The sequence below is a fragment of the Halichoerus grypus genome, chromosome 2 (assembly GCF_964656455.1).
Source record: "Halichoerus grypus chromosome 2, mHalGry1.hap1.1, whole genome shotgun sequence".
Classification (NCBI taxonomy): domain Eukaryota; kingdom Metazoa; phylum Chordata; class Mammalia; order Carnivora; family Phocidae; genus Halichoerus; species Halichoerus grypus.
In genome coordinates this window covers 35028698-35051894 of record NC_135713.1, presented here as the reverse complement: position 1 = coordinate 35051894, position 23197 = coordinate 35028698, and positions in this window count along the sequence as shown.

Here is a 23197-nt window from a genome sequence, read left to right as displayed (position 1 = left end):
TGAAATATAAATAATCTATAAATATATAAACCTTAAAAAGATATGAAGCTATATTGTTTGTTTATGATATATACATAGAATCTACATAGAAAAATATATATACATATATGCATAGATATATACATAGAAAGATACATAGAATGAGAACTAATTTAGTGTATTTACCACTTGTGGCTTGTTGGGAAAGGTGATCTTGGAAAGTTCCCAGAATGTGTCAGCTGCTTCAGCGAAGTTGTATTTTTTATTATTTAAGCCAAGTGTTAGGTTTCTAAGTTAACTATTTAATAATGCTTCATAATTAAGCAATATTAGGAAACATTCTAGTTGAATTTTTTTTTTTTAAAGATTTTATTTATTTATTTGACAGAGAGAGAGACACAGCGAGAGAGGGAACACAAGCAGGGGAGTGGGAGAGGGAGAAGCAGGCTTCCCGCGGAGCAGGGAGCCCGATGCGGGGCACGATCCCAGAACCTGGAATCATGACTTGATCCGAAGGCAGACGCTTACCGACTGAGCCACCCAGGCGCCCCTCTAGTTGAATTTTTATTCATTCATTAAATCTGACAAGGTTTGAATCTATGTCTTTAACCTTTGCCCCTTCCCTAAAATAATCAACCACAACAAAATTAGATCATTTTAATCAAAAATGTTTTATAATCAAAATGGTGCAAAAAGTATGGGTCCAGTGTAAAGACTGCTTTTGGCTGTGACAAAACAATAAATTATCAACTGGAGAGAAACACTAGGAGCTATATGAGGAGATAAAGAGCGAGGAGATAAAGAGCTACCATCTTATCTTAGGTTTTTGCCAGGCCTTTCAATGGATGCTGGGGGCACCTTGGCTAGCCAGAGCGACACCAGCCCTGCTCTCATAATGGCATGTGTTTAGTAGAGAAAATAGAGACAAATTAAATAATCACACAGTCAAAAAGAAAATTAAACTCACAATAAATGTTTCTAAGGAGAGGCATATAAACTTATAAAAGATAGACCCAAGAGAATTGATCAGAGAGGTTAGGAATGGTCTCTTGAAGGGGAAAGTGATAAATCAACTATCTATAGGACAAACAAAGGAATGAGGAGACCTTTTCTAGCAGAGGAAAAAGCAAGTTTAAAGACCTTGTGTCCAAAGTAAAGAGAGCAAGGTCTATAATAAAGTTGGAGACTATGAGAAAAATAGAAAAACAAAAGATAGAAATTTAGATTACTGTTTCTTTTAATTTTGACCTTACCTCCCACTGTCTACTCTCCAGTCATTATTTTTTAAAGACCAATCTTTATTAATTTATTCATCTTTAGTCTTAGAGTAACTGTTTGATGAAAAGAAGCCAAAGAAAGGCTAGCTGTGTAAGACTATAGCAGGCACATACCAATAATGCTCAGTTACTGTGAGCCATCATTAATGTTGGAAAATATTTTCCAAATACAAAATCTGTCTTTGTAATGGTGTCCTCTGTAATCCAATTGTAGCTTAATAAATGTTGCTGATTTTTTTTAAAGATTTTATTTATTTATTTGACAGAGAGAGACACAGAGAGAGCAGGAACACAAGCAGGGGGAGGGGAGAGGGAGAAGCAGGCTTCCCGCTGAGCAGGGAGCCCGATGCGGGGCTCGATCCCAGGACCCTGGGACCATGACCTGAGCCGAAGGCAGACGCTTAACCGACTGAGCCACCCGGGTGCCCCTAAATGTTGTTGATTTTTAGATTTCATTTTAAATATTTTTTTTGGTGGGTGGTGACCAAAAGGAGCTGGGAAATTGTTCCTTGATAACATGAAAAGATACAAAAGACAGTACAGTACTTTGTGTCTTTTCTTTATTAAAAAGCATGTTATTAACTATCATTTAACTCTAATTTGTCAGACAATAGAACAATTGATATTTTTAATACTCCAGGAGAGACTGTCACTTTAATTTTTTTTTACTCTAAGCATCTTGATAGCTTTCTACATGAACTAAATTATACTAATTTTCACTGTTCAGTATGTGATGGCATAACAATATAACATAAATATCTTTCACAGATAAGGAGGGCGCCTGGGTGGCTCAGTTGGTTAAGCGACTGCCTTCAGCTCAGGTTATGATCCTGGAGTCCCGGGATCGAGTCCCGCATCGGGCTCCCTGCTGGGCAGGGAGTCTGCTTCTCCCTCTGACCCTCCCCCCTCATGCTTTCTCTCTCTATCTCATTCTCTCTCTCAAATAAATAAATAAAATCTTTAAAAAAAAAAATATCTTTCACAGATAAGGAAATGGCTATATGAGAATCTAAGAATAAATAATTTATCGTGTGTTTTTTAAAAGAAAAAAATGATTAGCTTGGTTCTATTCTTTATAATCTTTGCCAGTCTCATTTTCTCCACATCACTGTTCAAACACAAGATTTCTCTAATTTTATGAAAACCATCTGGGACTTTACGTTTTCTACATAATAGGAAGAATTAAGATAAGTATCATAAATAACGTTCAATGAAATTGAATACATTCTGTTTTTGCCTCTGCCCTGTCCCCCTATACTCGCCAGATGTAGTTGAAAGAGTTCCAGACCTGCAGTTAAAATATGGGGGTTGTACTCCCAATTTTAACACATAAGAGCTGGTTATCCTGGGTCCAAGATTCTCAATCAGTCACATTGGAATAATAATAATAATAAAAATAATAATAATATATACTTAACAAAGTTTTATCCAAGAAATAAATGAAATAGCATGCATATACGCACAACTTAAATCTTCTGGGAAGTAAGGGTCATGTCTTAAGGTTCATTGAATACCTAGCAATATGTGTGGCACTCTCTTGCATCTAAAATATGTTCCATTTACAGATGAAAAATTAGATCCAATAAATTATTGGAATTAGCATTCCCCAAAAAGTCTTCCCTTTCTAAGTAATTTGAGGGGATAAATGAAAGATAGACCATTTTCCTCCCAAAATTATCAAGAAATTTCACAGAAAAGTCTCAAGCAACAGAGATTGACTTAACAGTATACATTTCCCAACTTCTTTTCTGATAAAGCTAAAAACATTTCATACCTCACTTAAAAGTGTATGTCTTTGGAAGGAAAATAGCTGGGAGAAATATGTTGGACCATGATTAATCATGGAGAAGATTGAATTGGATTCATGCCAACAAATGAAGCAGCCTTGGAGAAAAGTGTATTTTCTCTGTTTTTTAGATCTCTTAAAAAAAAAAAAAGGATATAAACTCTAAGATGTCCTTGGCCTTCTTTTTTTTTTTTTTTTTTAAAGATTTTATTTATTTATTTGACAGAGAGAGAGATAGCTAGAGCAGGAACACAAGCAGGGGGAGTGGGAGAGGGAGAAGCAGGCTTCCTGCCAAGCAGGGAGCCCGATGTGGGACTCGATCCCAGGACACTGGGATCATGACCTGAGCCGAAGGCAGACGCTTAACGACTGAGCCACCCAGGCACCCGGCCTTCTTGATTTTAGAGAAGTAAGCACAGATATGAGTGAATGGAATCAATCCTTTTAAATTGGAAAATAATGAAAAACCGTCATTTATTTCTTTTCTTTTTTTTATTATGTTATGTTAATCACCATACATTACATCATTAGTTTTTGATGTAGTGTTCCATGATTCATTGTTTGTGTATAACACCCAGTGCTCCATTCAGTATGTGCCCTCTTTAATACCCATCATCAGGCTAACCCATCCCCCCACACGCCTCCCCTCTAAAACACTCAGTTTGTTTCTCAGAGTCCATAGTCTCTCATGGTCCGTCATTTATTTCTAAAGCAGAAGCTGCTGCTAATATACATGTAAGATTTTAAGAGACTTGATATTTTAAACTGCTTTAGAAAATTTTTTCATATATATTCAAATCATTTGCATTTACAGAGATGTTGAACTTTTTAAATAGCAGTCATTTGTATTTCAGACAGGTACGGTATCAGACAGAATGAGACATCTGGTAGAGCCTACAGGAAAGCATATTAGCTTGAGGATCTGAGGGAAATTCACAAAAGAGAAGGATAATAAAACAGTAAAAATAAACCATATGTTGCTAATGATTTAGAATGTGAGAAACATTTTTTTTAAAGCTGAGATCTACTACATATGGATTTAATTTGTTTTCTGAAATCCAAAGCTCACTGTGATTATCAAAATGGATAAGTTACTTTATATCTGGCAATAAGGAGTATTTTTCTCAGTAATACTGTAAAGGTGACTTCCATCCATCTGTCCCTTTACTCAGTGGAGAAGGAGTATGACCTAGGACAAAGATGGTCCCAATCAACTCTAATCTGACCTGTAGCTTTGTTAAAAATCTCTGAAGATTGGAAATTCAATATGCTTTCTTAAACAAATTTTCCACAAAATGATAAGCTATCACAAACACAGCAAGCTGAAATCAATCAACTATAGGCTCTGAGAAACTCTAGAAACTGTAAGTGGAAGTGACCTAAGAGATTTCTAAGCAGCTTTTCATTAGTTGTAGACCCCTGATCTCCTACATGGATATCTGTTAAAATGTAGATTCTCGGACCACATCCCAATCCACTGAATCATACACTTTAAGTGAGAAAGTAAAATCTATACTATTAACAAATTCCCCAGGTAATTGTCAGACTCCCTAAAGTTTGAGAGTCAATAATGTAGGAAAGTACTTTCAATATGGTAGCCATAGAACATGTGGTTATTAGGTCCTTGAAATATGGCTACTGAAATGTATGAAATATAAAATACACTCTAGATTTTGAAGACTCATAAAAAATAATATCTTAATAATTTTACATTGATTACATGTTGAAAACTATAATATTATGGATACATTGAATTAAATCAAATATATTATTAAAATGAATGTCACAATTTCTATATTTTAACATGACCACTAGAAAACTGTCAATTACACATATAGCTTGCATCATATTTCTTTTGGATAGCACTGCTCTCTAGACTGTAGATATTGATAATAATTTCACATACTTGTTCAATTTTACACTGAGACATTCGTGTTTTCTTAATAATTTGCTAGAAAATTAAAAGGATATTCACTTTTAATTTTTATTTATGACATCCAAGTACTAAATTTTATCCTTATTGCATAAATATATTTGTCATAAATGTATACTTTAAAGAGAAAAATCACTTCTGTCAATACATTGGCTGTAATTTGAATGCATGAACTTGAAGAATTGCCACAGACTCTTAAATTAGGTCACATTAGGGGCACCTGGGTGGCTCAGTCGGTTAAGCATCTGCCTTTGACTCAGGTGATGATCCCAGGGTCCTGGGATCAAGCCCCACATCGGGCTCCCTGCTCAGCAGAGAGTCTGCTTCTCCCTCTCCCACTCCTCCTGCTTGTGTTCCCTCTCTTGCTGTGTCTCTCTCTGTCAAAGAAATAAATAAAATCTTAAAAAAAAAAAAAAAAAGACTACGTACCCCAGCCACCCTTGCAATTACGTGAAAGCCATGTAACTAAGTTCTGAGCAACAGAATCTGCATGGAAATGACAGACCTCACTTTCCTTTTTTTTTAACTTTATTTTTAGAGAGGGAATGGTGGGGGGAGAAGAGTGGGGCAGAGAGAATCTTAAGCAGGCTCCATGCCCAGCATGAGGCTGGACATGGGGCTCAAGGCAGGGCCCGATCTCATAACCCTGAGATTATGACCTGGCCAAAATCAAGAGCCAGACACTTACTGACTGGGCCACCCAGGCGCCCTGGACTGGACTTTCAACTATGGTTCATAATACCTTCCCATTCACATTCCTCCATTCTTTTTCTCCACCAGAAAGTGAAATGAAGAAAACTCCAAGGACCCAGAAGAAAATGCTACCACAAAAATATAAGGAGCCCAATAGTCTTAAGCAGAGGACAATACTCCAGAAAAGCCTTCCAAAGAGTAACAGTCTTCGGATTGTTTTCTGAGTGAAAAAATAATAATAGTAATAGTGTGGTATGTCACTTAAATTTTAGAATTGTTTGATATAGCAGTTAGTCTACCCTAACAAGTAGATATATTTTTAGAATGCTTTCCTTTCCTTTCTAGATCCAAATAGGTAATGTTTCATATGCATTGCGTTCTTGGAAAAAAACTGCTTTTTCTAAGAAAGATACAATTTTAGAAAGATAAACCTCATAATACACTATTGCTTATCTTAGACTTCTATAACTCATCTTCATCTTTTTATTAGTAAAATTGCCTCAATTATTTCATGTTAAAATAGCTTACATTTTCTTATTTTCATTTGTATATACCAGGATTTGGAAAACTCTCTTCTGTAAAGAGTCATATAGTATAGATTTGCACTTTGTGAGTCTCTATCACAACTAATCAACTCTGCTCTTATAGCACAAAAGTAGCCTAAACAATACATAAACACATGGTATTGCTGTGTTCCAATAAAACTTTATTTACAAAAACAGGCAGCCAACCCACAGGTTATAGCTTGAAAACCCCTAGTGTGGACTGTTCATTGCCAAAAAGAAATTTGGAGATACTAAATAATATTAGGACAACACAGTACCTTCATTCAGCATGTTAAAAAATATCACTTATTTTTTATGTTACTCTACACTTAATTAGATTTACTTTAGTCTTTCTTGTTTAATGTACAGATTTTGGATAGATTTTTCAGGTCTTCATCAAAATTTTTTTTTCTGTTTACCTACATTGTTTGGCCACTTTGAATATCAATCTGGGCTTGTCTTGTTCTCTTGTTTGCTTTCGTGCCCTCTATTTCTTTACATACTAAAAAAAAAAAAAAAAAAAATAAGTATTTGAGTAGAACTTACAGGGCAGTATATCAAAGAGATGGAAAGGAGAAAATGACAGAAAATAATTAATTACCTAAGACACAAAACAGTCAAACATTTAAACTGTCTTGAGCAAAGAAATCTCTTTGCAGCTTTGTTTCTGATAACACTGGTGTTCTTTTCATTGTATTATTGTTTGTTAAATTTTTGGAACATCTTCCTACATTGTTATTCTATAAGCTCTGTTTTTATGAAAGCTTGATTTAGGCCCCACATCAGTGATTTTACATAATTTCTCTACATCAGCAATGCAATATAGGAAATAAGTAACCTCTAGGAGAAACACGTTGTGGTAATGCATTTCCACCCCTTGGCTTTGACTATAAATTAATCAGACAGCACACAGAAGAGACAAGGGATAAGAAAATTAGTTTCAACTGAATGACTTCCTTTAAAGCACTGAAATCTAATTTGGATGAACTTTTGCTTGATTGTGTCAATTTGATCAAGGCAGAAATAAAACAAGTATTCACATGAGTTCTATCATTTACATAACTTCTACCGCTCACATCTTATGAAATGTTAATTTTTAATCACTTTATGTCATATATCATAAACAAATTAAGTAAGAATAAAGCATCTCATACATATTTTAAATTAAACTCAATTTCAAGACCAAGAATCTTATGATACAACTTTAAGTGTTCTCTCTTGTTATGTAATAATAGTTGATCACAAGTTTTCTGTCTATCAGTAAAATGAAGAAATAAGAGAGATCGTGTTGTAGTCCATTGATTGAAATCAACATGGCAATTGCCTCAGCCACAGTGGCAGGTTTGGGTTTTTATTGCTTCATACTCCGAATGTTCTGGGTTTACTATCAGTAGTTTTCACTTCTGTTCACGTACACCTAATAGGAGAAAATAAGGAGGAATTGGGAAAATGTTCCACGAGGAAAAGTGATGAGAGGGGTCCTTCATATCCTGATTCCTGGAGAAAAACAGCTCTTGTTTTGTAAAGTCAGAACGAGTTTTCTTAAGAAGTCAAGAATATTTTTCATGAAACCTTAAAGTATACTCAATCCATAAGAAAGTCAGCAATTTCAAGATAGAAATCCAGCAGCATTTGAATATATGTATATCAGTCCTGACAATCCCAATTTCCTCTGACCTTCATACTCTTTACCAACTTGATGAGAGCCTTTAAAAGTGCTGCCCTCAGTCAAAACTGACTCTATTTTTACATTATAAAGTTGAATAGCCAACAATTCTGAACTTATTGAAGAACTAGAACAAGTTCAGCATTTGGTGAAGGTTGAGAAAGAATATTGCTTATTATTGAGAAAGCTTCTCATATTTATTCTTCCTTGGAAATAATTCTGGTTCTATACAATTAGTTGTCCTAAGCTAAATATTCAAGAAATTTCAATATTCACTGGAAATTATTTTGGTACTAACGGCCAACTGATTTAAAAGCATATTTATGACTTTGGAAAAGAGGATGATAGGTATAGTTGAAATAATGCTTCCCTTTTTACAAATGCTGTTTGCTTTATTCATTTTACCAAGTCTCAGTGTTTTTTGATAATATACTATACACATACCTGTTAAGCACATACCATGATATCTCTAAGGATGACAATATTGGGGAAAAGACTGATCCTTGTCATCTATAAGAGAACACAAAGAGACACCACCTCTACATGGATATACAGACCACAAAAAGTATAAGAGCCAGAACTTAATTCCAAGGACTATAACAAAGGTTCAGAACACCTGGTATAAGGATTTTATCATTCTTTATCTAGAAAGACTCATGGATTTTTCTTGTGGCAGGAAGATTCCAAAAGATCAATTCATACATCATAGCCTTTCAAGGCTGCTGTGTTTCAGAAGTGCCAGTCTAGAGAGATTGATAGGGCTGTTCTGTTCTTGATTTCCTATTGCTCGGTTTCTCTGCCATCAATCTCACACGACCAGGATGGCTAGAAGTAGGATTAGTGACAGTGTGACAGAACTCAGAGACTCCTTCTAAGACCAAACAGATGGAGTGTGTCCATTCTTTGGAAGAATTACCTCCCCTCTTCCGAATCCTTAAATAAAATAGCACATAAATTCTCCTGCCTCTCTTTCTCTCTCCCTCTCTCCCTCCCTCCCTTCCCCCATATCTCTCTCTCTCTTATTCTCTCTCATTTCCAACCTCAAGACCTTATATTCTGATTGTCTATTTCTAGGTTCTACTGAAAAGAGTACTATTTTTTTATTAGTTTGTTCTATTAATTTATGTTTTAACTTCTTAATTTTTCCTAATTTTAATTTTTCTGAATTTAAAATAGAACTCTATATGAGAGACATGGGGTCTCCCACTTACAAACACACACACATACACACACACACACACACACAGTGCAGGGGTAGATTGAGGCCAACTAAGGAGGCTTTTAAGTGTTAAAATATTCATGTCAGAGAGTTAAGTGTCTGCTTCATAAGGTTTGTTTTTTTTTTTTTTTTAAGAATAGGACTAAGAAATTCAAAACACTTCCCTGCCTGACAGATAGTATGTTTAAATTCTTAATGTCTAGGCAGTTTCTGCATATGTCAACTTTTAAAATTTGCTTAGTCATCCATTTAATTTTTCTATGCTATGTTTCCATCCCTTCACTGTATCATATTATTTCACTACCAGTAAAAACTACCCTTCTTCTCAATTCACTTTTCTACATAAAAGTTGTATGCACCTAATATGTGTCAGGCACTGTAGAGCATGAGGACTACAAAGGTAAGTAAAATAACTCGAGTTTCTGCCGCCATAGATTTTATAGTCTAGTCAGTAAGTCCTACATGATCAAAGAATCTCAGCGGTACTTGTGCTAGCTGGCTCTGAAATTGCTAAGGGTCCTCTGATGATGTAAAACAGGGACGTGACCTAGTTCAGGAAGTCAAGGAAATGCTTGGTGGGGGAAGCAAAAGGTGAACTGAGATTTGAAGGAGGACTAGAAACATTTATCATTTTTTTCCTAGCAACACATTTTTTGTCACTATGGAACACAGTTTCCATTTAATTTGTGTTTCTGGCTGACTCTGACGTTGCCAACACAACGTCCATCCCTTACCCATGTTCTTACTTGCTGCAGAGACTTTGATTTGTTCACGTTTACCCTCCCTCTGTTTGCAGGGAATATAAGGATGAATGACAATTGTCTAACCCAATTACAGTAATTCTGTTCTTGCGAGTAATTTGTTCAGTCGTATCATGAATTTTAACCCAGCCAATGAGACATCATGGGAGGTTTCCTGGGGACTCCTGGGAAAAATGCGTTATAAGGAGATATGTTAAGAAAACTGCAGTTTGTGCCTTTGGACATTGTTGAAGACCTGATATTTAAAAGAACTGTAGCCATTTTGTAACCATAAGCAAGGAGCAGATGTTCTGTTAAGTGGAAGATGAGGATGTGGAAGGATGGAGGGAACACATGTCCTTGCTGGTATCATTTAGCTCTGGGGTTTACTTTGGAGTTCTTGCCTAGTCTCTGGACTGGATCTGTGAGATGATAAACAGCTATATTTATTTATTTATTTATTATAAACAGCTATCTTTAAGCCTCTGTCACTAAAACAAAATTATCCCAATTGGGAAAAAAAGAAGTTCTGATTCTTAGATTTGGTAGACTAATTATAAAATCATAACAAGAATAATAATAATAAAAAAGACCTGGAAAGATCCACATAATGGTTAACTATAGAGAGAAAAGAAGAGCTGGAGGATGGGAGATGAGTGACTAGCAAGTTCGCAAAGAGCATATATTCATCTATGGCTTTAGCAATTAAAGATTTTTTTTTAAAGCAACAAAATATAACTTTTCTACCTTGTTACCTAAATTAAAGGTTTCCAGTCTTTAAACCTTTTCCATGCCTTCAATGCCTGACTTAGAGAGACTACCCAATTAATGTTCCAACTAATGTTTACTGAATGAATAAATGAATCAAACCTTTTCAAAGTGTCTGGAGAAGGATAAAACCATTGCATACACTTTATTCAATTCCCACTTGGCATCAACTTTGTGAGTAACATTATTTCCATTTTGTATATGCAAAAATTCAGCCTCAGAGAGATTTAGTAAGGACATAGCTGTTGAGAGATAGAACTAAAATTTATTTTTTTTAAAGATTTTATTTATTCATTTGAGACACAGAGATACAGAGAGAGAGAGAGAGAGAGAGAGCATGAGCAGTGGGAGAGGCAGAGGGAGAGGAAGAAGCAGACTCCCCGCTGAGTCAGGAGCCTGATGTGGGACTCGATCCCAGGACCCTGGGATCATGACCTGAGCCGAAGGCAGACGCTTAACCATCTGAGCCACCCAGGCGCCCCGAGAGATAGAACTAAAATTTAAACCCAAGGTTTTCTGACTTAAAAGCCCAGAGAAAAACAAGTTCCTTCTCTCATTTCACTGTTTTCCTGTACATTTATCAGGATATATTCTAATTTTTTGTCTCCCTAATGGGGTCCTTAAATCAGTAGTATCAGAATCACTTGTTAGATTTAAAAGAAAAGTATTTCTAGGATCCATGTAGTGGTTAGACCCAAGAATAACCATTAGATACATTATATAAAAACTTTGAGAGACCCTAGCATATACACCAAAGTTGAAGAACCACCATATTACACTCAGAAAACATGTTATTCTTGTTAAATAAAATCCACACATACAGGAGCACCTGGGTGGTTCTGTCGGTTAAGCAGCTGCCTTCAGCTCAGGTCATGATCCCAGGGTCCTGGAATCCAGCCCCGCATCAGCATCAGCCTCCCTGCTCAGTGCAGAGTCTGCTTTTCCCTCTCCCTCTGCCACTCCCCTCTCCCTCTGCCCCTCCCCCTCCCCCTCTGCCCCTCCCCCTCCCTCTGCTCATGCTTTCTCTTTTCCCTCTGGCAAATAAATAAAATCTTAAAAAAAAAAAATCCACCCATACAAAGAGGAAAAAGCCCACTAATACTACAAAGAATATTCATGGCTATCTAAACTAGCATAAAAATAAATCTATTTATTATTTCTTCTTTTTTCCTTTTTAAAAAAATTTAAAAAATTTCTTACATTTTTATTTTAATTCCAGTTAGTTAACATAGAGTGTAATATTAGTTTCAGGTGTACAATATAGTGATTCAACACTTCCATACAACACCCTGTGCTCATCACAAGTGCCCTCCTTCATCCCCATCACTTATTTCACCCATTTCCCGCCCCTCACCTTCCCCTCTGGTAACCATCAGTTTATTCTCTGTAATTAAAAGTCTGTTTCTTGCTTTGACTCTTTCTCTCTCTCTTTCTCATTTTTTTCCCTTGCTTGTTTGTTTTGTTTCTTAAATTCCACATATGAGTGAAATCATATGGTATTTGTCTTTCTTTGACAGACTTATTTCACTTAGCATTATACTCTCTAGCTCCATCCATGTCATTGCAAATGGCAAGATTTCATTCTTTGTGAAAATTCATTATGGCTGAATAATATTCCATATACATATGGAATAATATATGGCTAAATAATATTCCATATACATATGGAATAATATATATAATAATAACAATATATACCACATCTTCTTTATCCATTCATCCACTGATGGACACTTGGGCTGTTTCCTTCTCTTGGCTATTGTAAATAATGCTGCTATAAACATAGGGATGCATATATCCCTTTGAATTAGTGGTTTTGTATTTGGGTAAATATCCAGTGGTGTAATTGCTGGATCGGAAGGTAGTTCTATTTTTAGCTTTTTGAGGAACCTCCATACTGTTTTCTTCAGTGGCTGCACCAGTTTGCATTCCCACCAGCAGTGCACAAGTGTTCCTTTTTCTCCACATCCTTGCCAACACCTGTTGTTTCTTGTGTTTTTGATTTTAGCCATTCTGACAGGTGTGAGTTGATATCTCATTGTAGTTTTGATTTGCATTTCCCTGATGATAAGTGATGATGAGCATCTTTTCATGTATTTATTAGTCACCTGGATGTCTTTTTTGGAGAAATGTCTGTTCATGGCTCCTGCCCATTTTTTAATCAGGTTATTTGTTTCTTGGGTGTTGAGTTTTATAAGTTCTTTATATATTTTGGATACTAGCCCTTTATTGGATATGTCATTTGCCAATAACTTCTCCCATTCCATAGGTTGCCTTTTAGTTTTGTTGATTATTTCATTTGCTGTGCAGAAGCTTTTTATTTTGATGTAATCCCAATGATTTATTTTTGCTTTTGTTTCCCTTCCCTCAGAAGACATATCTAAAATGAAGTTGCTATGGCTGATGTCAAAGAAGTCACTGCCTGTATTCTCTTCCAGGAGTTTATGGTTTCAAGTCTCACATTTAGTTCTTTTATCCATTTTCAATTTATTTTTGTGTATTGTGTAAGTGGTCCTCTTTTGCATGTTGATATTCAGTTTTCCCAGCACCATTTATTGAAGAGACTGTCTTTTTCCCATTGGATAGTCTTTCCTGCTTTGTTGAAGATTAATTGACTATATGATTGTAGGTTTATTTCTGGATTTTCTATTCTGTTCTATTGATCTATGTGTCTATTTTTGTGCCAGTACCATCCTGTTTTGATGACTACAGCTTTGTAATATAACTTGAAGTCCAGAATTATGATGCCTCCAGCTAGCTTTTCTTTTTCAAGATTGGTTTGGCTACCCAGAGCCCTTTTGGGTTCCATACAAATTTTAGGATTGTTTGTTCTGTTCTGTGAAAAAGGCTATTGGCATTTTGATAGGGATTGCATTAAACGTGTAAATTGCTTTGGGTAGTATAGACATTTTAACAGTATTTGTTCTTCCAATCCATGAGCATTGAATGTCTTTACATTTATTGTCTTGAATTTCTTTCATCAGTTTTTTATAGTTTTCAGAGTGCAGGTCTCCTTTGGTTAGGTTTATTCCTATGTATCTTACTATTTTGGGTACAATTGTAAATGGGACTGTTTTCTTAATTTCTCTTTCTGCTGCTTTTTTATTGCCATATAGAAATACAACAGATTTCTGTATACTGATTTTGTATCCTGCGACTTTAATGAATTCCTTTACCAGTTCCAGCAGTGTCTTTAGGATTTTCTATAAATAGTATCATGTTATCAACAAATAATGAAAGCTTTATTTCTTCCTTACTGATTTGGATTCCTATTATTTCTTTCTGTTGTCTAATTGCTGTGGCTAGGACTTCCAGTACTATGTTGAGTAAAAGTGGTGAGAGTGGACATTCTTGTCCTGTTCCTGACTTTAGGGGTAAAGTTCTCAGTTTTTCCCCATTAAGGATGATGTTAGCTGTGGGTTTTTCATAGATGGCCTTTATTATGTTGCGGTACGTTCCCTCTAAACCTATTTTGTTGAGACTTTTTATTATTTTCTTATTTCTTAATATTTAAAATAAATACTTGACTCTCAAGAAAACACATGGCCTTTCTGTAACATATCTATTTCATCAAAAGTTGATTTAAAAATAATCAATTTTTATCTAATTAAATTATACTGCCAAAATAAATTTGTTTTAAAGTAAAAAAGTCATCTTTATCAGTCTGAACTTTCTTTAATAAGTATATGTAAACAAAAGTAAATTATAAGTTGGCAGTTTGGTCTAGTATAATATTTTTAACAGAGTCACACAGCACATTATTTGTATGATGGTAAAAAATAAAAGACTGAAAAATGAAGTTACTTCTTTTATTATGGATACAACAATTATGCCTTTGGGGTGCTCAGGAATCCTGTAGTAGAAGAACCAAAGAATATATTTAAGTGCAGTTAGATGCCAGTCCATAATCCCCAATGTTTTCATCTTTATCCAATCTAAAAATTACACAACTCCCTTTAAGCATTTCTTCTTATAAATGAGCAATAACTGATTTTTTTTAAAGATTTTATTAATTTATTTATTTGACAGAGAGAGAGACAGCAAGAGAGGGAACACAAACAGGGGGAGTGGGAAAGGGAGAAGCAGGTTCCCCGTGGAGCAGGGAGCCCGATGTGGGGCTCTATCCCAGGACCCCCGGATCATGACCTGAGCCGAAGGCAGATGCTTAACGACTGAGCCACCCAGGCACCCCAATAACTGATATTTTTAATAAGCTAATTCTTAATAGACTTTCTGATGTCTCTGACTTTCTGGGTAATAAATGACTACAGAAAACAAGAAATTCAGTCATTCATTTATGCAGACATCTATTGAATACATGCCACACCCCGGGGCACTGTTAAATGCCCAGAATGTGCTAAGTCCAGTAGAACACTGTGGTCAGAACCAAATGGAACCCAAAGAATTATATTTTCAGGAATATTTACAGCTTGACAAAGGCATGTAGTGGAATTAGTTTGTAGGAGGAAGAGAGTTAGATTATCAAGAGGCTTATGTACCAGGTTGAAGACTTTGAGTGCTTTTTGAAAAATTTAAGAGATTCTAAGAAGTACAGTGACTTTAAGAAGTCCAGTGATATTAAATAATTCTGAATTAAGGCTATAAATGTAGATTAGAGTTCATTATCTTTATCCATTTCTTTCTCATGACCAGGGGGTTAATCAACTAATTATATGCCTGGAGAAAGTTATTTAACTTTTCTACTTTGATATTTACAATTTATTGATTCTCAAACCATGCCCCAAAGGTTTGCCATTCCACAGAGCCCTTTCAAAGCCCCCGTATGGAAGAATCTGAGAACACCCATACAAAGCACATCCCCATTTTTATTTGCTTTATATACAAAGTTCTGGATAAGATTAGATTTACACAGAGCATTATCCACCCTGGACAGATATGCTTACCTACTATCATAACAGGTCTATGATTCTAATGTAATATTATCTAATAATCAGGACAATGTTTGGGACATCTAATCAAGAACATTATTCTTCTCTAAATGAACTACTCAGGACTCTATTGCAAGTGACAGAAAATCAACTCAAATTAGTTTTAAAAAATAAATAAAATTAATTGGCTCACTGACTGAGGAAGGACTGAGGCAGAGCTGGCCTCAGGCAGATCTAGATACCAGGACTCAGATGATAGCATCTGGTTCACCTTTCCTTCCCCATCTCCAACCTGTGCCATCTCTACTTCCTTGTAAATTGGCTTCAATTTTTCTTGGTACAGTTACGTTTTCTCTAAGCAGAGGAGAATTTGGCCAAAGACAGCTTGAGTTTTCCATCACCCAAGTTGGAAAGAACGTAAGAGGAAAGTGAGAACTTCAATTTATTTGCACTCACATATAAATTCCAGAGAAGAAAAGTCTGAATGGCTAGTCCTGGATCATGTGTTTAGGTCACATCTCCACATCTGCAGGTGATCATTTCTGACCAAATTAAACACACACACACACACACACACGCACACACACACAGTTTCCATTATATTGAAACATACATTTTAAGCAAAAATCTCACAACTGATGGTAAAAAAAAAAAAAAAAAAAAGGAGTGATCAAAGCTGCTCTTAATTCCTGTTAGTATACATAGCATTTGGGGGAAAGAGAGGTTTCACATGGGCTGGTAGCACAATTTAGATGATTTCTACCTCTTATTTTTTATTACAATCTTGTACTCTATTCTCTGAACCAATGATCCTTTCCTTTCACCTGGGTTTTCCATAGAAATATATTCAGTCTTCGTTCATTTATTCAATAGACATTGCCAAGTACTGTAGAGCTGGGATACAGCAATGAACGACCACAAAAGCCTAACATTTTACGGGGAGGTTTTGTCTACTGGTAAAAACACACATGGTGACAAGTGCTGTAAAAGACAAGACATGGGTTAAATGGTAGAATGGGAGAGAGTGAGGACACGGACAGTGGACTTGAAGGAGAAATCTTGAAAATCCAGAGAGAGAGCACCCAGGCAGAGGCAAGAGTAGGAGTGTCAGTGTAAAAGTCAAAAAGGATAAATTGGGCTTCTTTAAGAGATGGCGCAAATGCCTAAGCAGAGTGAACTGGACTGGGAGAGCATGACGCAAGCAAGAAAAGGGGCCAAATCAAGCAGCCCTTTCTAAGCCCACAGTAGGAATGCTACATCTTATTACGCGTGTACTAAGAAACCATGGAGGGATTTTGTGCCAGACAGAAACACGATTTGATTTGCAAAGGATCACTCGTTGCTGTCTGGAGAACAGACTGTGAGGGGTTAAGAATAGAATCTGAGAGACTGAGAGACCAGTTGGGCAGCGATTGCTATAAACCATGTGACAGAAGATGGTGGCCTGGTTGCTCGGAATAGAGTGACAGAGTGGAAGGGGAGGAAGGGAATTTAATTCAAGATAGATTTTGAAAGCGAGAGTGACAGGGTTCGCAGATGGGTTGAATTCAGGGTATGAGGGAAGGGAAAGAGAGGAATGAAGATGACCCCTAGGCTTCGGGCCTCAGAAATAGTGCAAGAAGCAGCAGAAACAATAACCTAGATTGTGAACACCCGAGCTTAGCCTGTGGCTCTCAGTCCATTCCCTGGGCAAAATTTTCAACTAGTGTCAATATAATCCTCCAGAAAACAGTTTCTGAAACGATCATGGCAAGGGTACTATTTGGGAATTTCAGATAAATTCTAGAGATTGTTGAAAAGGCCATTTCTGTGAAGCAGGCCTTGGAAGTACTGTTTTCAGAAATTCTGGTTCCTCTCTTTTCCCATTGTTTATATTTGTTTAGCATTGTTGGTTTGATTGATAGTGATTATTTTTGAATTTTTATTGTGTGATGACTATTTTTCACTCATGTATTTGGCAGCATGTCAACACTTCGATTAAATTCCCACTAGTTTTTCTACAAATATGTTCTTTTAATTTAAAAGATCTCAATAGGCTGGTTATTTATAAGCATTCCACTTTGTAGTAGCCTCTGGGCATTTTAACTAGAATATCTGCAAAGAAACTTAAGTGTTAAGACAGGAACAATATTATATATGAGAGAAGCCAATTATATAATGTCATCCCTACAAAACCAATGATAAGAAAATGCCAAGATTTCTAACATATACCAAGCTCTGAGTATAATTTTTGTCATTACTTTAGATTTTATTTATAATATTCTACCTCTAGAAACTTCATTTCAAATGCTTCCTGATGAACAATGATTCTGAGCTACAACACCATCATCTAAACAGCTGGATCTTCCCATATGTGAAGCCAGTGATTTGTCCACTCAATTACTAAAAAGCAAATCATCATAATTACCTAAAGTTAATCTCTACTACATATTTTACCCCAAGATAAAAATAATGCAACTCTCCAGGGTTATTCAGCTGCTTTACCCATCAATTCTTAACTCTGTTTTTTCAATGGTTAATTTTAACTAACAAAGAACATTTAGCAAATGAGTTAGAAAAGCCTAGTAGTCTTCTAGTTTTCCTTTACACAACTACCACACTATAACACTTCTGACACTAGATGTGTCAGGCTTTTCCCCACCAAACAATTCTGTAACACCAGCTGGCTGTGTTATAATTTAACTCAATTCAGACACTATCTACCAGGATATAACATCAGATTCCACAGGTTAAGGGCTCAGTCCCATGAGACTCCTCCCCACTTCAGATGCCAATTGCTAAGTAGTAGGTCCCCAGCTTACCCACAACTTCTGCCTGACTTGGCTACAAATTGGAGGTTCCTATGACCTTCTCCTCAGGTTTGATTAATTTGCTATAGCAGCTCACAGAACTCAGGGAAACATGTTATTGAAACTGTGCCCTCTGGAGGGCCTGGGTGGCTCAGTCGGTTAAGCTTCTGCCTTCTGCTCAGGTCATGATCCTGGGATCCTGGGATTAATCCCCACGTCAGGCTCCCTGTTCAACAGGGAGTCTGCTTCTCCCTCTTCCTCTGACGCCCCTCCCCCCACCCCCCATTGTGCTCTCTTGTGCTCTCTCGTGCTCTCTCTCTCAAATAAATAAAATCTTAAAAAAACAAAAGAAGAAAGAAACTGTGCCCCATAGGGTTAATGAGGTTGAAACTAGCAGAAAGTTTAAAGCTTGTTTTTCAGAGAACTGTTTTCCCCAATCAGCTATTGTGTCTTTTCAGACCCCACTAACAAACACTAGCTGTCTGCACAGAAGCCTGGACTCAAGGTCAACTGATAAGGTTTTAGCTTATGAATAAGCAAGGCCCCGCATTTCTTACCCAAGATAAGGTACCCAAGACACCATCCAGTTTATACTGGCTCTTGGAGCATGCGCACAGCCCCTTCCCCCCCGTCCTAAGATAACCTCCTGATGTCAGTGCTGAATTTGTCTCCTTCTGATGTTTTCTCCACCCCAAAGTGAACAAGGGATGTATGTTACATGCGTGCTTGCTCAATGTGCATGCTCCATCTTTCCTCATGAATAGTCATAGATTTCCCCACCCTTTTTATCAATATGTATATAATCTCAACCCCTAACATTATAAAAAACTTGTTCTCTCTCCCTTCAGGGAAGCAATTTTGAGGCTTGTACTCCTGTCTCCTCCTTTGGCTGCCTCTTAAATAAACTTGCCTTGCAGCAAACCTGATGTCTTACTTATTGGCCTTGCCGCACGTTGGACAGACAGACTTGGATTCAGTTACCTTTCCAGTTTATTAAAGAATATGATAAGGGATACAGATGAATAGCCAGATGACAAGATACGTAGGACAAAGTCTGGGAGGGTCCCAAGCACAGGAGGTTCTGTCCCCATGGAGCTGAGGTATGTCATAATTCCAGTATGTGGTTGTGTTCACCAAACAGAAGCTCTCTGAACCCCCATACTATTGGGATTTTTATCAAGGCTCTTTTAGGTAGGCATGATCAATGATTAACTCAATTTTCAACTCCTCTTCCTTCTCTAAAGAATGGGGAATGGGGAGGGGGCAACTGGCTGGCTCAGTCAATTAAGCATCAGACTCTTGATTTCAGCTCAGATCATGATCTCAGGGTCATGAGATTGAGCCCTGCATCAGGCTGTGGGCTGGGCATGGAGCCTGCTTAAGACTTTCTCTCTCCCTCTCCCTCTGCGTCTCACTGCCTCATGCTCACATGCATACATGTATACTGTCTCATAGCTCTCTCAAATATAACATATTTTTTTAAATGGCAGTGGGGCTGAAAATTTCAAGCTTCTAATCATGGCTTGGTCTTCTGGTGACCAGCCCCCATCCAGAAGCCCACCAAAAGTCACTTCATTAGACCAAAAGACACTAATACTCAGAAAATTCCAAGGGTTTTAGAAGCCCTGTGTTAGAAACCAGGGTCAAAGACCAATAGTAGAACAAACAATGCTCCTAGTACTCTTTGCTCTTAGGAAAGTACAAGGGTGTTAGGAGCTCTGTGCCAGGATCTAGAGGTGAGGAACAATATATATATTCTCTATTATTTCACAACAAGCACATATGCAGAATGTATAGGCAGACTTGAACCCTACTAAATATTTAATTACTGATCTATAATTTCTTGCTAAAACTTTAGGGCAGGTATTGTACAACTATCTTATTACAATTAATCAATATGAGAAATAGTAAGTACCCTTATATCATTCCATTTTCAGAGTCTGAAAGGAAAAAGGAAGAGAATCAACATCATTTGAATATCTGCTATGTGCCCTATAGTTTATACACATCACCCACTCTCACCCTCACAACAGCCCTATAACAGATATGTTAATATTCACCTTTTCTTAACTTAAAAAATGAACATGGCAGTTGAGTAATTTTCCTGAAATCATACAACTTCCAAAAGATAGAATTGTAATCAGAGCACAGGTTTGTCTGAGTCCTGGCCAATGCTATTTCTACTGTTACGCTCTAAACCAGTCAACTAAAGAAGAAACAAGATTTCCTCTATCCGTGAGTAATTTAGATGTGGCTGTCCCCCACAGGCAATCTCTGTTCTCACCCCGCAACTCATTTTATAGCAGGATTTGGCCTTTGCCTATTACAAACTCAGTTCTAATCCCATGCTAGTTTGCGTCAACTTTGCTACACAATGGTGCACAGTTGTTTAGTCCAACACCAGTCTCAGATGTTGCCATAGTGATATTTTAGATGTGATTAAAATTTTAAATCTTAAAGTAGACTTTAAATAAAGCAGACTACCCTCCATAATGTATGTGGGCCTCAGCCAGTCAGCTAAAGGCCTGAAGAACAAAGACTGAGGTTTCTCAAAGAAGGAATTTGGCCTTAAGACTTCAACATAGAAACCCTGCCTGAGTCTCCAGGTGGCCTGGACTGCAAACTTTGGTCTAAAAACTACGACATCAACATAAGCATTACCTGAACTTCCTTCCTGTCAGCTTACCACATGGATTTTGGGCTTCCTGGCCCCATTACCATTTTTAAAATAAATTTTAAAAAAATAAATCAGTATCTCAATCTCTCTCCGTCTCTTTCTTTCTCTCTTTCATGAGTGTGTGTGTGTCTTATTGGTTCACTTTCTGTGGAGAACCCTGCCTAATACAGATTTCAGTACCAGGAAAGATATACATTGCCTCGAAGACACTGCTCTTAGGGATATGAATGTTAATGATGCTTCTGATGAGGTCTCAGATGGAAATAGACAATGGTATTAGAAACTGGAAGAAAGATGATTCCTGTTATAAAGTGGCAGAGATCTTGGCTGAATTGTGCTCTACTGTTTTTTGGGGTTTTTTAATCTTAATTTTTTTACTAACATAAAATGTATTATTTGTTTCAAGGGTACAGGTCTGTGATTCATCAGTCTTACACAATTCACAGAGTTCACCATAGCATATACCCTCCCCAGTGTCCATCATCCAGCCACTCCATCCCTCCCACCTCCCTCCCTACTGTTTTGTGGAAAGTAAACTTGTAAGTGATGTACTTTGATATTTAGAGATTTACAAGCAAAGTGTTGAAGGGGTGGACTGGTTTCTTCTTGCTGTTTAAGTAAAATTGGAGAGAAGTAGGTAGTCGAAAAAGGAATTATTAAGCAAAAGGAAGCCAGAACTTGAAGATTTGAAAAATTCTCAGCCTATCTATATTGCAAAAAAGGAGAAAGCATGCTCTGGAGAGAACACCGACTGTATGGCTAGACAACCCTTCGCTAAAGAGATTGGGTGTGTGACTTGTGGATCCAGTCAACAATCTTAACAGAAATGCTGGCAATGTGGACCGAAGAGGATAAAAACCAGAAATGAAGGAAGCCTATTAGACTCCTGGGATGCTCAGATAGGAAACAGGCTAATATAGTGATCTAACTATGAACATGTGTTATCCTTCAAGAAAAGGGGAGAATGACCCAGGGCTACATCATCCATTCCACGAGGTGGGGCCATGACCCCAGTTGGCCTCTAGGACAGAGCATCAAGCCAACAAGGAGCATTCCCAAGCCTTAAAATCTAATGGAGTTTGCCCTGCTAGGTTTCAGATTTGCTTGGGAAACATGACCTTTTTTCCTTTTAATTTGTGCCTTTTGGAATGGGAATGTATATACCATTCTTGTCTCACCATTGCATTTTGGAAGGAGATAACTTGTCTGGGATCACAAGTTCACAGATGGAGATAAATTTTGCCCCAGGATGCATCTTATCCCAGTTGATTTCAGTTATGAGATTTGGGACCTTGAGTTGACAAGGTTTAGATGAATTCTGGACAGAGAGTTAATGCTGTAATGATTAAGACTTTTGAAGATGTTGGGATACAGTGACTGTATTTTGCACACAAGAAGTTCATGATTTTTGAGGGGATTAGAGGACAGACTATTATGGGTTAAATTGTGTCTCCCCAAAAAGATATACTGGATATACTAACATTTAGTACTTTGGAATGTGACCTTATTTGGAGATAGGGTCTTTACAGAGGTAATCAAGTTAAAATGAGGTCAATAGGGTAGATCCTGATCCAATATAACTGTGTCTTTATAAAAAGGGGAAACTCCAGAGATTAAGAATTCCTCATATCAGTGAGGTCATATGATACATGTCTTTCTCTGATTGACTTATTTCGCTCAGCATAACACCCTCCAGTTCTATCCACGTCCGTTGCAAATGGCAAGAATGAAGGGGGGGAATCAGAGGGGGAGATGAACCATGAGAGATGATGGACTCTGAAAAACAAACTGAGGGTTCTAGAGGGGAGGGGGTGGGGGGACGGGTTAGCCTGGTGATGGGTATTAAGGAGGGCACGTACTGCATGGAGCACTGGGTGTTATACGCAAACAATGAATCATGGAACACTACATCAAAAACTAACGATGTAATGTATGGTGATTAACATAACAATAAAAAATTAAAAAAATAAATAAAATTTAAAAAAAGAAAAAGGGGAAACTTTTTTATTTTTAGATCTCAAGCACTTTAACATTCCCTAATAAAATAAAAACATATTCCCTAATAAAGATCAATAAGAATTTTCAGGTTTTTAGCCATATTTAATTCAAGAGGCTAAAGGAATAGAACAGTAGTCATACTGCTTCTTTTCTCTGTGGAGTGCTTCTAATCCACTTCAGAGCCATCTATGACATAATCCTGAGAGCATGTAACATACACCTAAAGTTACCTTCACTG